The following is an 18259-nucleotide window of genomic DNA, read 5'->3' on the forward strand; positions in this document are numbered from 1 at the left end:
CTTATACGAATTAGATTTAGCCCAGGGAATATAAAACGTGTTGTAATTTCTGACATTAGCTGTTCTTGGAACATTAAATTTAATTTCACATAGTAGTTCAGAAGAATCAATTAAGCCATGAATAATCTTATACAAAATCATAACGCTGGATATGTCTCTTCGCACTTTTAAACTACACATACTAGCTTGACCCCGAAGTATCAAAGAAGGAAGATCTCTTGGGCAAACCTTATTCAATTTTTTAAAATATAAATATCTAAGAAAATAGTTTTGCACCTTTTCTATCCTTTGTTTAACTGTATGTGGAGCCCATATAGTAGAACAATATTCTAGCTTTGCTCTTACAAAAGCACAATATAACATAATGATTTCCTTTGTATTTCTAAAATGTCTAGTGTTTCTTTTTATGAACCCAATCATTTTGAAAGACTTACTTACTAAATAATCAATATGATTTACAAATGTAAAGTTATTATTAAAAACTACCCCGAGGTCTCTCACTGTGCAAACTGATTCAAGACGTTCATTATTAATTCTGTATTCAGTAGAGCGCCTCGGCTTTTTCCGAAAAATAGACACAACACAACATTTCTTTATATTTAACATTAATTTATTATTAATACACCAGTTATTGAGTGCATCTAAATCCTTCTGCAAAGTCAATGCATCAAGAGCTGAGTTTATTTCTTTGTAAAGTTTCAAATCATCAGCATACAAGAGACAAGAGGAGGTAAAAATTTTTGGCAAATCATTAATAAAAATAATAAAAAATAGGGGCTCAAGCTTCGAACCTTGCGGAACCCCGGATGTAGTAGAAAATCTAAAAGAATCATAATTTAGAAAACGGACATAGCACAACATCAATAACTACCCCTTGCGTCCAAATTTCTATGCACATAATTAGAAAACAGTAGTTGGTTAGACTCGGTGGATTGGCCGGGATAAAATCGATGCTGAGAGGGAGTTATTAAACACCTCACTCCGTCCATCAGCGACTTATAAATAACATTTTCAAATACTTTCGCAGAGCTGTTCAAAATTGATACAGGTCTATAGTTTGTTATTAAATTTTCGGGACCTGATTTGTGAACTGGAGTAATCTTTGTCATTTTCCAAAGAGTTGGAAAGGTACCACTTTTAATTGATAAATTAATAATATGTCAGTTTATCACAAATATCATCTTTTAATTGTTTAAGAAAAAATGTCGGAATTCCATCGGGTCCACTACTCATTTTATTTTTAAGTTGGTCTATTGCTCTGGAAGTGACACTGTTATCAACAACTTTAAGGCAAAACTTATCTGAGTGTAAGTTGGATTCCTCACTACTATCATCATTCAACGTATCCAGATCATAACTCGAGTTCTCAGTTGGATGGACCGATTAAAAAAATTTAGCAAAAGCATCAGGAATTTCTGACCCCTTAAATTTGGCATTATCATAATTCATTTCATCCAACAATTTATATTTTGACCTTTGCTGTTTATAATACTTATAAAAGTTTGTGACATCACTACTCACAGACTCCTCAATAGATTTGGCATAATTTTCATATGCTTCCGCTATTTTAAATTTGAGAATTTTCCGAATCTCAATAAATCTGCTGTCAAAATAACTAGAGTGCTTTCTCTTTTTTGCTAATCTGTTTTTTTTTACGAGATAGTAATTTTAAATCATCATTAAACCAAATGGGTGATTTTGTTTCGCATTGATATGTACTTTTAGGGACGCACAAATCAAAAACTTTATTTAAATTATCGTAAAGCATTTCAAGAGCTAAATTAACAACAGTTGTAGTATATAGAGATTTCCAGTCACACTCTTGGATACAATTTTTTACATTTTTAATATTTGCTTTCTTAAACTGGAGAAAAATAATTTCGCTACTTAAATTTTGAAGGTTAAATGTAGTAAATGGATTTCTTGGAGCATGAACCAAAATATTCAAAGCTGAGTGATGCAAATCCTCACGTATTAAACGTACAATATCCCGGGTTACAGACACCCTATGTACAATTAGCCAACACCAAATCAAGAGTCCTACCATTACTATTAAATATTGAATTAAAGCTTTCCATTGCATATAGGTCCATAAAATTATGAATACTCTTCAATTTACAATCCACATAATTATTTTCAAAATTATAACCAGAAGAGAAATTTGAAATATTAAAATCCCCTATTACAAGTAGATTTGAACTATTCCTTAACATTTTTTTTTATTATCGATCGAAAAAAGTTTTCATATATCTGATTACTACAATTTGGAGCAAAGTATACACAGGCTAAAATAAAATTAGACCCACTAACATTAAATGAACAAATTAAATAATCTAAATTATACGATGTGTAGCTTAGAAGTAGTGAAGGATGTAGGGTCGATCTCAACGCAATGAGAGCTCCTCCTCCTCTTCTGTTCCCCAATCCTCCATCACGATCTATTCTATACACTGTGTACCTCGTATCAAACAACTCTCTGTCACAAATTCCATTGTGCAACCAAGTCACAACAAGACACACACCATCAAAATTATTTCCCAAAACTGAAGTAAACAAATTCTCAGTCTTAGTTCGTAAACCACGGACATTTTGAAAATAAATAGTCAGACCATCAATGACCATAGAACAAAATTAACACATTCAAAAAAAATTTGGTAACAAATACTTACAACCAAAAGTATAAATTAGTCCACATTTTACCAAGCAATTTTACTTAGATCAACTTGATTAGTAACTATAAACACATTCGAGTTGTCCGCTTTATGCAGAAAAACTTTACCACCTTTCACCCACAGATATTTCCAACCGTTTTCTTTCCTCAGCTTCCTGGCGTTGGCTAGCAATTTGCGACGTTCCATCGTTAGAGATTCATTTATATATATGGGATCAGTATTTGTTGAACCTAGATGAGCATTAGTAAGATTAGTTCTAACTTTTCTTTTTTGCAAAAACTCGTCCCTGTATAGTCTACTCAAAAACTTTATAACCACCACTCGCTGTCGATCGAAATTGATTAGTGAGCTTTAAAATAATCTAAGATTGATTGATAGGAAAAGAGACAATAACCAATAAAGAATTAAACATCGCCATTTTGAGAATTAATCCGCCATATGTGAGCGTAAAAATTCAAGAGGGCATCATTCAGCTTTAAAAAATTAGATGGGCGAAATCTCTCAGTCGCTTCTTTCAGAAGGGGAATTTAAATTACAATTCTAGGTGTAAAGATCGTTTAGTTGCCTGCTCGAATTATATTTTTCGAAAAACAAGCGTAGTCGAAAAATTGTAGTGTATAATTTTCCGTCGAATAATTGGCCGAAGAAATTTAATGAGACTATTTTAATTTAAGTAAACCTGGGAATTTTATTTACGAAATATGCACAGGGTGAATTCGTTTCATTTGAATTTGTACCTCAGTATTGTTTCTTTCCCTTTAGAGATGTGGTGAATGCGTACTTCTCGCTCAGATTTTATCGCTTTTGTAATTTACTCAATTTAAATAAGGTGGAAGGGGACTAACATTGGGTGGGGGAAGGAGATTTTAATGCCGGAATTACAGGAAAATGGGCACAGCTGGGGAAAATCAAGAGGTAAAAAGTGCAACAAAGAAGGAGAAGTTACTGGAATCAAAACTACGGGCAACTCACATACATGGGAGGAAGAGGGAGGTCGGCAATTGATTATACAACTGTGCATGAAACAAATACTGGAAGAAATTGATAAATTTAAGATAGGAAAACAAGGATAAAATTGGAATTAAGTCTAAAAGGGAAGATAAGAAGATGAAGAAATGAAAAGACGCAAAGACGAAGAGAGATACAGTTATGGACAAGAGATGTCGTTGAACTGATTAGAGGGAGACTAGTGGAACAAGGGGAAGGAAGAAAAAAGAGACAAAGAGCGTACAGAAGAGAGAAATAAATATAGAGAAAGAAAGAAGAGAGAAAATAGAAGAGAAAGGGACGAGAGAACAGAAAAAAATGCAAAGAAAATGTAAAGAAAAAAAGACGGAGAAACAGAAAGCATGCGAAGAGCACATCAGGAAAATAAAAACAGAACGGACTTTTGCAAGGTGATAAACAAAGGAAAACAGAAAAATAGAACAATTGGGGAGAAATACAATTAATGGAACCATTATTTTGTCAAGTTACTACAAGGAAAGCATGAGAAAGAGGAAGCTATAGAAGAGATAGGAATAGAGGAGTTTGAAGGAGATGAGATAACAGGAGAGGAGATCGAGCAGCAACAAAAAACAACAAGGAGAGACGAGATAGGTAATGAGGCTTGGACTTTCACAACAGTTAAGATGAGAAATATAGTAAACAAGGTATGAAAAGAAGGGGGTTTACCCAAAGAAAGGAAGGAAAGAGTATCAGTGCCGATCTTTAAAAGAGGGAAACAAGATTGTGTGTGAAATTATAGGGGAATTACTATAACGACTACGGCTTATAGAATCTGTGCAATGATACTGAACGAAAAACGACAAAGAGAAATGGAAGAGAAGATGTTTAAGGAAACTCCAAAGGGCTTTAGTAAAAAGAGTGATTAGTAGAAAAGGAATTGGAAAACTTAATAGCAGTGTTTGACAAAGTGGAGAGACAAACATTATGGCAGAAGGGAAAATTGACAAATAGTTAAAGGACAGAATCAACGAACTATATGGAGGGACAATATAAAGGTAAGAACAGAAGGGAAGGAGTGGAGACTTAGTCCAATCTGATTAATTAATGTCTACTTAAGTGACATGGAAAAAGTATTAAAACATGGCCAAGGTGGAGAGACAGTAGGGGGAAAACTAAGGATACGGTCTCTGGCATCCGCGGGCGAAGCAATGATCATGGCAACAGAGGTTCAACAAAAGAAGGAAATGATGGGGAGAATGGAAAGGTATTGGGAAAGGAAAGGAATAGAGTTAAATGCCGAAAAGTCGAAGAAGATAGTATTTGGGGGGGGGGGGGGTGGAAGGAAGAAGGTGATATAATCGAAATTTAGAGAGAAAAGAATAAAAGAGGTAAAACAAATGAAATATTTAGGGTACCAAATGCAAAGAAGCAATGGGAAAAATGCGTAGATAAGAGAATTTGGAAAAAAGGAGGTAAGGGCGATGAGGCAGGTGCGGGGAATTGGAGAGAGGAAGAATGTTTTTAGAATAAGAAAGTACGAAACGGAGATATGGGAGCGAAAGGAATGGGAGAAACAGGAAGACGTACAAAGAAGATATAAATGGGTATTAGGGTTAAACGGAATGACACCAAATTGCATATTAGCGAAGGATAGCGTCGGGCACAGAGCGCTATGATTGGAGGAAAGGCGCGATAGAAAAATCGAATTGGTGAAAGAATACCTGACAACGAGTATAAACGCAAAAAAATGTGGGAAGAACAAAGAGGAAGATGTGACGAAAAAAAGGGATATGGACGCGCCGAGGTAGGAGAAGAGATGGAAAATGAGTTGGCAAAAAGGGATCTAGATGCACAAATACAACAACAGTGGGTGAAGATAGAGAGCGCACGAGGAAGTAGTAGTTATAAAGCTATAAGGGGGTGGTTGCCAAAGTATTTGTTGGAAGAAAAAAAATATTAAAACAATAGCGAAATTCAGATGCGAAAATCAAGAGAGATCGAAATAGTAATGGAGATAATAAGAAGAAAGAAAATGTAGAATATGCGAAAAGCAAGAAGGGGATATAGGAGAGTGAGGTGCTGGGGGAGGAGAAGTGACTGACGTGGATATTAAAGAAAGGAAGAAAAATGCGTTTTAGTTTATTTCGTTTAAATTCAATTGGAAAAAATCAAAGCTGGCCTCTAATAAAGGTTTCCAAACCTCACATTACTCACATCTGAAAATTCTTTCAGGATGTTAGCCTGAAAAACACGTTTTGCTCACATTTTTAAATCTCTGCTTTCAAACGAAAATTTAAGATTGTTTAAAGGAGCGTTTATGGCGTGTCAAATTTTATTACGGAAAACTCGGAAAGTCCGAAGGTGGTAAGGAAATGGCATTTTTAGTGGTACACTCTTCAGATTAACCAGGTTTGCTAGACGGATAAGGTATTACGCCAACACAACCTCTGAAGGACGTTACTTTTTATTTAACTAAATTTATACAAGACGCAATTTTTCTTGTAATTAGGGCTAAACGGCAGCAAAACCCCATTTTATACGGTTGCTTGAAGTGTTTATTAAGAAAATTACGTTTTCATTTCCCTTTAACCTTTGTTTCTAATTAGCAAATGTTACAAGGAAAAAATTACTTCAAATAAATTTAATTGTAGACGCAAATTAACTACGTTGAAAATGTTAATTGTAAAATTTATACGCGCAGTTTCGGAGACTGGACACATTTTAATGACCTATTAAACAAGTCAACTGTTTACGTCTAAAAATCTACCCTACAACTATCTCCAGAGCTCCGCACATTCTAGGCATCTAAATGTATTATAAAGAAAATGTATTGTTGTGCAAACTACATGGGGGTGTCGTTTCCTGAAACAATGTCGGATATGAGAGCGAGCCACCTTGTAGTGTAAAAATGCGTGTTTGTTAACGTAGTTTCGGTCTGAATATCGGAAATGGTAGCTAGGATATTCTATATGTAACATAATTCAAGGGAGAATTTTTTGCATACACACAGAATTGGAAATGTTTGTAGAAATTTAGTCTGTAAGCGTTTAATTCTATTTATTGTGTTTAGTTTGTACGATAAATTTAAAACGGGTACGGGAATTGAAAGTTTTACCTGGTCAGGATAATAATTAATTAGTTTTTCGACAAACAGTGTCACGTGCGAGATAAGCGATGCAGGTGTATGAGTAAATAGCGAGGTTATCTCTGGCTGTTTTTAAAGATAGCGTAAATGTCTGTGAGGCTTTATTTTAGTACCAGTGTTCTAGCCGGATTTTATTAGAGTTCGTGGAATTTGATTGAGGTCTTCGAGTCCTTCAAGTTTATAAGAAATTTAAGTAAATGTTAGGATTTCGTTGTTGTGTCGGATCATCGCATATGTTGGATGGTATAGATTTCTGACAACGAATATAAGTTTAATTACTGAATCGTTTGCGACACGTAAATGAATTGAATAAATCGATCATGTATAATGGGGACTTTTTTAATTTCTTATTGCCTCAGAAGTAGTATCGCAAATTGTAAGGGTTTTGTACTACACACTTTTTGTCCCTAAATCAACGTGACGTGCTTTTTGTCAATATGAGCGACATAATAATGGTTTTTGTCTGCTCTCGGTATTATATTTACGGCCAAATAAATCGTCCAAACCGACAGATGAAGAGGCAACTCAGTTTTATATTCGCGCGATGGCATGTCACGATCAATTTATTGCTAGCCGTTTATTAGTTGGCGCGATATTAGCGCGCCTTACACTCCATCGCCATTAATAAAAGTCATGCTTGTGTCAACCGCACGTCAAACATTTTCGCCCAGCCAAAGTTTCCGTTTCCCTCTTCTCCAGCGTGCGTTTCAATCATATTTAATATAAATTCAAAATAGACCCTTGTTTTATATTGGTTTTATTCACTGCAAAGCCAAGTTTTTATTTCAATCCAGTTGGAGTACCCGCCCCAGTAATGAAATATACGAAATATACTTCATATTCAAATATATTACTACTAAAAATGTCACCTACCACCGTGTTTAACGCTCGATAGCCAATGGAAAAAATGCTGAAACCCCTGCAACAAATGTCAATAACAGAAGCGCCTACAGAAAGTAGCATTTAAATGGATTTCCAGAGCTTTCTAGGGCTTTCCGTAGTTCCTTACGTGCTCGTGGATTTTTCAGAGCCCCTTGGGACCTTGGGAGTGATTTACTCTCTAGTCGAAATGAGTTTGAAGGAACGCCTATAGCTCATGTGGGCGGTTTGGAGGAAGCATTTGAGAAACTATGGAAAGAAAAGTGGGCATCGGAAGCTCACGCGTTCTGAGGAAGTTCACGAAAACGATCAGATTTATGAAATCTTAGTTTCTATTTGTAAAGCTAGGAGTCGTTGACAGAAATATCGACAAAAATGGAATTTAGAAATTTGAAACCGAGCCTAGGACTTAAACCCCCCGGTCAAAAACTCCTATCCCACACGAGAAGCCCCGAGAAACAATACCCCCCGGATAAATAATCTCTCGGACTCGAACAATAACCACAGAGCCTTTGAAATTAACGTTCAACGTACTACTTCAATCTCTTTCTAGCATCAGGTAAGCCGCAATAACGTACGTTGAATGCTAACTTCAGATACATATTGCTGTGTGCACAGGCCCGGCCAAAATGAACCATACACAAAACGCCTTAGAGCTAGTTCTCTTATTAAATTTTTCCACATCCGAAAATTTCAATTTCGACTGCAAATTAAAATTTTGAAGGCAAATAATGGCCGCGATCAAATTCCTTAAATTCCAAAAGAATTACTTACACATCTGAAATTCACATTGGATAGGGATTAACAAAATTTATCATTATTAAGCACCAGACATTTATCTGGATCGTTAAAAGGTTCGAATAAACACACGACTTACATGAATTCACACAAACAAAGTAATCCTAAAGTTCTAACAATCAAGCGGAACTACAAGGTCCGTTTACATACCCCGCACAAGCACTCGATCATAAATTAAACAAAATAACAATCAGATAACAATAACACGCAATTTTTTCCTGGTAAAATTTATTGTTATCGCTAATAAATCAACTTTTTAACAAAAATAATCAAAGCGCCCATACATTAATTCAGAACTGTCATTTAAATAATTTAGTAAAACGAAATTTATAACAAAAATCAATTGCCCTACATTTAACTATTCTAGGAAATACTTATTTACAAGAAAAAAAATACACCACTTGGTGCTAACAACTAGAAACGCGAGAAATAGCTCCTTAAAACAAATACACTGAATAACTCGTAAAGAAATAGTTTAGTTCAAGTTGATTTTGGTTGGAAGGGGGGTCACTTACTTAAAAATGTATACCTCTGGCGTCAACCCCCTAAGTGGAGTTACCACCCCCTCAATAATTTTAAATTGAACGTTGGGTCGAGTGACACTTCATTGGAAGGGGCTCATAATTTCCTACACGCCTTGATGCCTATGATTTAGTTTTCAAATCCGAGCGACTCCTTTGGAATGCATCGATTCCCTTGAGAATACCAACAACGGTGTTACCTCGACAATCAAGACAAGACTGGTGCATATTAAAATTAGTATTCCAAAAGTTACTGCTTAGGTTTAGTTATCCTGTATAACCGAGAGTAATTCATTTATTTCCGCTTAAAGAAGAACTTGAGCAACTTATAAAACTAAAAGAAACACAGAACCTGCCCAAACCAAACTCTCCCCATCAGTCAACAGCTTGAACACGCAGTCATCCAATTACACCGACTTTCAAAATCCTTCCACTAGATCATTACGTTCGTTGCTGGCATTTCACTTAATATCGCCTCGAAAGCGTTATAACAAAACTGGGTTTTCTATTTCTATATTAAAGTGCTTGCAAAGTTTGTGATTCAGTTTACGCCAACTGCCTAGTTTTCTACCATATTAGTTTTTCTTGGCTATCGGCCAGCTTTGTTGTAAATGCACTCGCCCTCGGTCCATATATTTTAGAGAAAAAGTTTTCCGGACCGAGAGCCATCTAATATGATAATTTATTCGTGTTGTCATTCTAGGTTTTGCTGCAGATAAATTGGCCTTCTCGATGATAATCCCAATTTTACAGGCCCTTACACGAAGTAATTCGTTTAATGCTTTTAAGTGCCTAGAAATCGAAAGGATATTTTTGATGAAGCAGCGACTCTCTTGTGCGTTTCTAGAGCATTGTTCCCAGTTCTATTTTAAAACGCAATGTGCAATTTCAAGCTTTCTAGGTTCTTTCCACTGTTTAGACGCCCAATAACAGGTAGACAGGGCCTCGAAAAAACCCTCAAAATCATTAGAGGCTTTCAAGGCGCTAAGATTGCAAGCTTTCTCGCTTTCATATAGTCCTGTGGTTCAACAACTTCCAGATTTTTTCGACACAGGTTCAGTTTTCTTTGCTCCTTCGGTTTCATCAAATGCGTCGTTTTTAATTTTGGATCCATCAACTTTATCGTCTCTCGACGCTCCCTCGATTCTCCACCCTTTCCCAGCTTCCTTTTCTTATACTGCTTCAACCTCTTTGCTTTCCGGTTCCTCCTGCTTTTTCTGTTTTTTGACCATTTCCCAATTCTTCGGAATTTTTAGTTGCAGGCTTCTTCGTCGACCTTGGTTGGTTCTTTAAAAACTTCAACTCAAATTCTTTTGAGATGGTCATCATTTTTTTCGTCCATTTTCCGCCTTTATCTCTCCTAACTCCTAGAATAGACAAGTCGCGACAACCCTCTGGTAATCTTCTATCAAGTAAAGGACCGATTCATATTGTCTTTTCAGGACCAGGCTAATCTAGGAGAGGTTGTGGAAGGAGAACATTCAACTCAAAAATGACGGACAGTCCCTAAATTCAATTCAGGATCCTATAAGTTACCTTTAGAGACTTCTAATGCCTTTCCAGAGCATCTTCGCCTTCTTTCAAAATTGTATGTCCTTTTCTGCAGGGCGTCACAAGCCCTGTCCTCCAGGTTCCCCCAGGACTAAACAAGCCCAGAAGTTCCCTAAATGTGCTTAAAACCTAGATAGAGAAAATAAACGTTTTAGAGAGGTATGTAAAACTCTGAAGAAACGTTCAAATGCTCTGGAAGGTACTTATCATCTTCTGAAAAACGTTTGAGGGATTTTTATAACCTTATTTGCATTTTCCAAAGCTAATCGAAGCTTGAAAGAAACAAATAAGGCTCTTACATGTTAAAAAGTTTAAAAGAAACCAGGAAAGTTCTAAAATGAAACTTAGATGGTCAGAAAGGGCGCTAGAATGCAGTATCGCAAGATTTTATCGCTTTCCAGAGTCTGTTTAGAGATTTTGTAGAGCTCTACAGCGATTTTTCAACACACAAGACTATAAAAATCCTAAAAGTGCGCACCAAAACTTACAGGTACGTTCCAAAGAATTCATTGCTGTTTCCTATGCTTTTTACTCCATTTCTTTCGCGTTCTCCTTAATGTAGTTTTGTTGATACGTACGTGAGCTACAGAAGGAATTTTAAACAGGTGTGAGTGGCTTTAATTTAAGGTTAATATACCGAGTGATACAATTTAGGTTATATTTTACATTTCGTGTACGTACTTAAATGGAATTTTCCATAGATGTGGGTGGTTTTCATTTGAGATTAATATACAGGGTATTTAGATAATTTAAGGTATCTGGGAAATTTTGTATACGTAGTTAAAGTGATATGTAGCTTTTCACATGTATTTTAAATGTTCATTCGCAGGAAGGTGGCTTCAGAATCCAATTACGATGTTTGTTGTCGGCTTGTGCGATGAGTTGGGGGTTTTTGTTTGTTTTATGCAGGAGCGTAATATATTTGTTGGAACTCGAAACCCCTAACTCATTATTACTATAATTAGGCAGGTTATATCCTATCAAAGTGTGGGCACCTGAGCCAGGGGCGGATCCACGGGAGGGGCATTGGATTGTAGTGGCCATAGAATATCGCTCGAGTTTGAAACAAATTATCGTACGATAAGGTTACACATCTTTGCCGTTCTAACACATGACATTCGGGTTAGAGAACGAATGGGTCTAGTTTTACGAAACTCGGACATTGAACTAGGGGTGATGCTATACATTATAGGCGTTTTAAGTGGAGGATGCTGTTCCAAAAAGAAATAACAACAGGAAAAGCATGTTTGTGAAAGAATGGACAACATCAACTTGGAGAACCACCATGGAGAAAGTGTTACGGAACATCTAAGGCGTAAAATCAAAACTTGGTATGTAAATTTACTGGGAAATGCATAAATTTCGTGTTTAGTGATTATATTTTTCAAAATTAGGACTCCCGGAACCCCCCCCCCCTCTCCTACCAACAGGAAGAGGCTAGGTAAGGCACAGATTCGTCTGTCTGGGAGTCACGGGAGTCATGGAGCCACGCCAACTTTGGTCATGGAGGCACTATGGAAGCAGAGGCCCGGAAGGCTACCATATGGCTGAACGATTAGGACTAGTGGACAGATCGAGGAAACCTTCAGCGTGGGCGGATCTGGAAGGGAACCCTCACAAGAAGGGATGCGACCCAGACCCCAAGTCTTTTCCAAATATGCCAGTTTTGCAAGTTTCATGATCTTGAGTGCCATCACGTTGAGTCTGTAACTGTAACCCAATCGTGCCAATTAAAAAGATGATAATACAATACAAACTTCAGACTTTATGGTTCTACCGATTTCCGGAAGCAATTAAGAAACAAAAACGGATAGAAAAGATTACGTAGAAATAAATGCAGATTTTTTTGAAATGCAAAACACCGTATTAGAAATTCAAATAAATTCTTAATTTAATTTCCATCTGTCGTAAACAATTCCTTTGGGAATTACGGCGTAAAAAAGCAAAAATCTTAGGTCTTTCGATGTGTGTGAATCAGAAAATAAAGAAGCTTTTTATGTCGCACACATTTTGCAATGTACTGATCGAGTTCGAATGTGTTCAACTTCTCAGAAACTAACTTGCAGTACATACGTTTGGAGATATAAAGTTTTGCAATAGATATGATCTACAGCCGCCTTGCAATATAAAATAAAATACAAGAAGTATAGATTTCTATTAGATAGTAGAGGAAAAAGACACTGCAGCTAGTGTTGTAGGGAGATTTTAAAGTTCCAGGCAGCTACTAAATCAGACTTTGCGCAATTCTCGTAAAGACGATGTGAAAAAGAGTAGATTGCAACTTATTTATTTGCGCTGCAGTGCAATAACACGTTGCCACTTTACAGGAAGGGACATTTTTCTAGTTACTCCGGCGAAATGTTAAAATAAGAAAAGTTCGCTGTATTGGAATTGACTCGCTCTCTAAAGCTCCCGTTCGCGAAATATCTCTTCAGGAATCAATTGAAGCGCCATCATGTCGCAAACGACTGTTCCCACGTTTACTTTCAATTCTGATGCGTTTGTCCGACTTGAAAGGCCGATCACTGTGCAAACCTTTTGAATACGTCACGTCATTTCAATTGAATGGGTATGCGAATTAGATGCAAACACTTACTTTTCAATAGCAGCTCTTATTTATCCAGTTTCGAAAGCATCAAGAGGTGTGCCAACAAAAATGCTTGTTTCTGCTAATTGAAACGCTATAGAGATATTTGCGAAGTGAGAAAAGCGCATAATTTGCTTTCTAAAACGCAGTTAAGTGTTACAACAAACTCATAGAGCTTTCCATTCCGCCATTTTTCTCACATCGCAAGGTTGGGCAACGACCGTAATAAATTTCTCATCAAAAATTCCGCTAAAGGTACGAGGTCCTTCGAAAGACACGTATTTATAGCCAAATGGAAAATCCTCTAGTGCCACATTAGAAAAAAACAGCAAGTTAGGGGTGGATTTCAGGAGTATTTGACCAAGGAACAATAAGTAAATCCCGAACAGACTATTTCTAGTTGTTTCCGCAAATAGCGATGGCATTCCGGTACGGTATATTCATCAAGCTGCGAAACAATGTCGATATCTTGGGACTGCAGTAGATTGCTTGCAATTTTTTAGCAGGCGAAATTGTTCGATAGACTATCAAAGTTCAATATTGTTCGCCAATACACAAGACGTCGAGTGCCAATTTATATAATGGAACCACTATGCTTTCACCTTTTCAATTCCCGTATTGAATAGGGATCTCGTGTACTGCCAATATAATTCTTACTTTTTCGTTTGAAACCTGTCACGCTTTGGGAAAATTTATTAATTAAAGCATGAGTTTCGAATTTAATGCCGAAGGTAAATTAAGATTCTTCTCTGTATCATGCCCCTTCCTCATCTCGTGCGGAATGCAGTTATTGTGTCTTAGCAATACGAGAAGGGGGTCCTCTAATTAATCTTTCTACTGTTTAGTATGTGGTTCAATGTGGTAATCGACTTTAACATGAATTTTGCTTGCGTTTTCACCTGTACCTGTTAAATTAATGGAAGCCAATGCTGAAATAGAACGATGTCATTTTGATGTTTTTTAAGTACATGCAATTTATCACTGTTTTATTTTGTCTAAATTGAACTGTAGATGACAGGTAAAGCTATGAGATGGCATCCAAGAAACACAAGGCGAGATTATGGTAAGCAGCAAAGTACCTGATATTTTAGGGACCCATTACGAAACTGCAGTTTATCAAAATCATCATAGCCGTCTACGAGACAGAGTCACGAGAGGAAAATCGCTGTCGCTATCGTATATCTACGAGCCAAAGAAGAAGCCAGAAGTGAGTTGGATGGATTCTGGGCAAACAAAGGTTGCCAGGGAGAAAGGAGTACCCATCACGGACGAGTCCGCGCTGACAAAATTCTAGGACACACCCAAGACGCAGTCCTATCGCAGGAAGTAAGTTGACCACTCCGAGGGAAGGTATCAAGAAACAACAGCACGGAACATAGACTACACTTATACCGTAAACCTGCCGCTGAAAGGAGAAGCTGAGGCACTGGAAAAGACAACCGCCCACCTTCTACAGACGGAATCCAGGTTCAAGGCTTTCTTGCGAGAGTATGAAGAGCTAGGATAAATGGTACCTCGGGATGCAGGGAAACACCTGCAAAATACTACATTCCCCACCATACACAACATTACGGATGGTGTTTGACGCCTCAGCCACTTCCAGGTCAGGACAAATACCAAACAAAAACCTTCTGATTAATGGGAAAATTTAAGGTCACCCCGATGAAGATGGCCGCGGATGGAGTTTTGTGGGAAAGTAGCCAGCCAAGATGAGGTTAAAAGCTACCTTTTTGCAAATAATGCGCTTAAAGAGTACTGTGAATGCTAAAGCTGTATCCAGTTTGAATTTCATTCAATTCGGTTCATAACTATCGGAGATATCATATCACGAACTCTGATTTATAAATTTGATGAGTAATCCACCCAGAAATTTCTTCGTAATCGCTCCATCCATGAAGCCATCAAGCGAGCGATTGAACGATTGGGAGCAAGCTTCCTGCGTAACAACTCAACGCTAAAATCTAGAGAAATGTTGGAGATGCTATAAAAATGATTAGGGATTTTAAGAATCCCCAAAAAATTCAGAAGAAGCCATACTTTATTTGAATATTTTTAGCGCATTTTTTAAGAATTAAAAAAAATTCTTGTCTGTTTGTCGGTCTGTCCATCCGGGCCCACTTCTGCGGTTTTGTACTACTTTTAGGGGAAGTGTCCTAGAGTCCTGAAATTTTTTTGCAATAGGTAGCCTATACCTTGAAGGTATGCCAGACGGCTATCAAATTCTGTTCTCTCAGGAGGGGGTCACAAATTATTTCCTGAGATACTGTTTTTGATAGTAAAACGTGCATAATTTTTACCTGCGACAACCAATTAAGGGGGGAGGGGCGGTAGGCGAAACACACATTCTATTGAAAGGTCCCATCGAAATAAATTGGTTTGTACAAACTATAACTATAACATGATATAGAATTAAAGGTCTCATCAAAAGGAATTGTTTTCTACCAACGACTGCCCTTCTTTCTGAACCCTTATCACAAAAAAGGGGGTGTGAGTATACTTCTCCTGGAGCCTTCATCGCAGGCTTCTTCGTGATCGGTTGTAATTTCTTATATCTCAAGAACGGATTGTAGGAGGAGTGTACTCACAAAGAAAGATGTTGTCTTCAAGAAATATAACCATTGGTGATGTCAAAATTTTAAAAAAGAATCTCGAAAACGGTTTGTCGGAGGAGAGAAAGGCAAAATGAATCGTCTGCACGAGATATACATATGGGTCGAAGCGGATATCTTGAAAACAAAGTGTCGGAAGGCAAGTGGAACGTCTAGAGGTACTCTCAAAGGGCGGAAAGATGGTCTAAATGAGACACACCTCCTAAAATGTTTGAGAAAAGTATTATTCGTGCATTATATAGCGTAGATTGCGAATGTATGCCAAGTGGCCTTTAACAATTTTTGACGTGGGGGTTGGTAGAAATATGTTTTACGACTTCGTCAAAGTCACAATATCGATCAATTGGCTCGTTTTAACTGGATAGCACAGTGGAAATGTTAGGGATGTTATACGGGCGGTTTGTTAACCCTCAATCTCGATTCACCACGATTTCCACTCAAAGCTAAACGCAAGAAGTTAAAATTTAGCTCTACGATGGTTTTCCCAGGTACCAGTTTGACATTTCATTCACGAACACATATTTTCTGTGAAAATTTTAACCCTGAAATTCAGGATGAAAGTGTTTCTGCTTAAAATTAAAGGAGACAAAATTTCCAAAAGCTTGAAATTCCATTTTCCCCACCGTAAAGCAGAAAGTGCACATAAATAAAAAATCAGTTAAATATTTGCTAACACAATATTGCCATTCCCGTTTATTAGGTTCACGATTAAAAAATTGTAGGGGGATGAAATGTAAATATTTCCTTTACTTCCCCGGTTCTATCTCTCCATCTACAGTATAGTTAAGAAATATGTACAATATCTCTTTCGTTAATAAATGTAGTTAGTACCTACCTAAAACCCATTTATACATAAGTTGGTAATATGGCAAAATGACGGCTTTTATGAATTATACATTCGAAATGAATTGTTACAGATCACCTGAATGTAAATGACAGAAAATTGGGTCACCTGTAGATCTTTATCCAAACAAATTTCGATTATGCGCTACTCAATAATTCAGTTCAGTTGCCTAATTCGCATTTACTTCAATCATGTAGCAAATGTAGTGATGAAGAAGCCAAAACCGTCAATGGCTAATTAAAAGATGGCAAATTTATCTTATCTGCATCGTTGTTATACAGTGCGATTCGACGTTTTTTCTTTCAGAAATTTTAGGATTTCTCGACCAATCGAAAGCGGAATTAAAAAATTGATACAGTTCCGGACGGACAGACAAGTGGAATGTCACAATGAAACTTTTCAATCTAGGGGCTTTCTAAAATAGCGGATTAATTCAATTGCATTAGCCCCATTCGGCCGTCGACGATAATGTTTGAAAGTTTGAAATATTTGCTAATAGGATTTTAGGCTCGAATCACCACCGCCCCAACTAAAATCTGGCGTGATGTTCACCAGACCGTACATTATGTTTAATTAACGACTCCGCAATGCTCCGAAATTGGTCCCATAGTTTGGACTAGATAACACCTTGTAATTATTGACCGAGTCGAAGTCACATGTAAATATTTCCACTATGGCAGTCTTAAAACTTTGAAAACTTTTTTGAATTCGACCGGGAAATTTGGTTGTGCGCGCGTAAAAGCAAAAAAACTAGCCTACTTACGTTTTTAAGGGTTGCACCTTCGAACGCACGTAAAAAGTTCTTCACGCGAAAACAAAAGCGCGCTCACCCAGTAAACTTGCAACATTTAATGTTGACAGTGGAACATAAACTGAAAGCTCCAGAATGATAAGAGCGCAAAGTTTTCCGTCGCGGCGCAGCGGAAAAGCGCGACGGTTTCGCGTGCTCTCTGACGAGCGCTAACTTCATAAAGTGGTTGCTTAAAAGATAATAAAAGGGTGAAAATTCCCAACTTCTGAGCTGCCCTTGGTAAACAAATAATAAACACCACATTGCATAATTTGTTAAAAGTAGCCCGTGAGCGTGTCTTGCCTTGATTTTAAAAGTGACATGTTTATTAATTGTCAAACATGAAGTTAATTTGACGCCTCAAGCTTTATTCCACAAAACCTTCCTATAAATTGTGGAACAGAACTTTAATTTAAACTCCTCAATTGTCGTTTTTCGAATCGAACGGGGTAGACGAGGCGCCTCCAGCTCCAAACTGAAGCTGAGGTTTGAACATATTAAGCTAAAACTGAAGTTCTTTTCTTTTTTGATTTGGTCTTATAACAAGGAAGAATGCAATTATAATTTTGCATCGGTAATTAGTTTGCCGAATGGAGTGGGTAAGATAAGATTTCCTTATGAATAGTTTAGTTTATTTTAAATTCCTGGTTTATGAAAGAAGTTTGAATGGGTTCCAATTAATAATTTAGTATCTAATTAATGGAGTTTTCAATTTGGGAAACGGAAATCTGTATTAATAACATTATCGTGGTAAATTTTCAATTCATATGATAAAACCTACCTCTAACCTACTTTGTACACATACTTTCCTAGGACGCAATCATTCTGTCAGCATTTTCACCCAATATAATAGTACCTTATATTACTTAAATTAGGTTGCAATATATACAGTGTGACCATAACATATTATGAAAT

General features: G+C 37.0%; 1 protein-coding gene across 1 annotated transcript in view; it reads right to left on the bottom strand.

The window, feature by feature from the left end:
• Positions 1 to 17414, bottom strand: part of LOC116178551 (neuropeptide CCHamide-1 receptor-like) — a 209999-nt gene extending 192585 nt beyond the window's left edge. Inside the window, exon 1 of the mRNA XM_031498073.1 lies at positions 17318 to 17414. The gene's annotated coding sequence lies outside the window, so the exon portion shown is untranslated. The remainder of the gene's footprint in view (positions 1 to 17317) is intronic.
• Positions 17415 to 18259: the final 845 nt, after the last annotated feature.

The sequence above is a fragment of the Photinus pyralis genome, unplaced genomic scaffold (assembly GCF_008802855.1).
Source record: "Photinus pyralis isolate 1611_PpyrPB1 unplaced genomic scaffold, Ppyr1.3 Ppyr1.4_LG8, whole genome shotgun sequence".
NCBI classification, from domain to species: Eukaryota; Metazoa; Arthropoda; class Insecta; order Coleoptera; family Lampyridae; genus Photinus; species Photinus pyralis.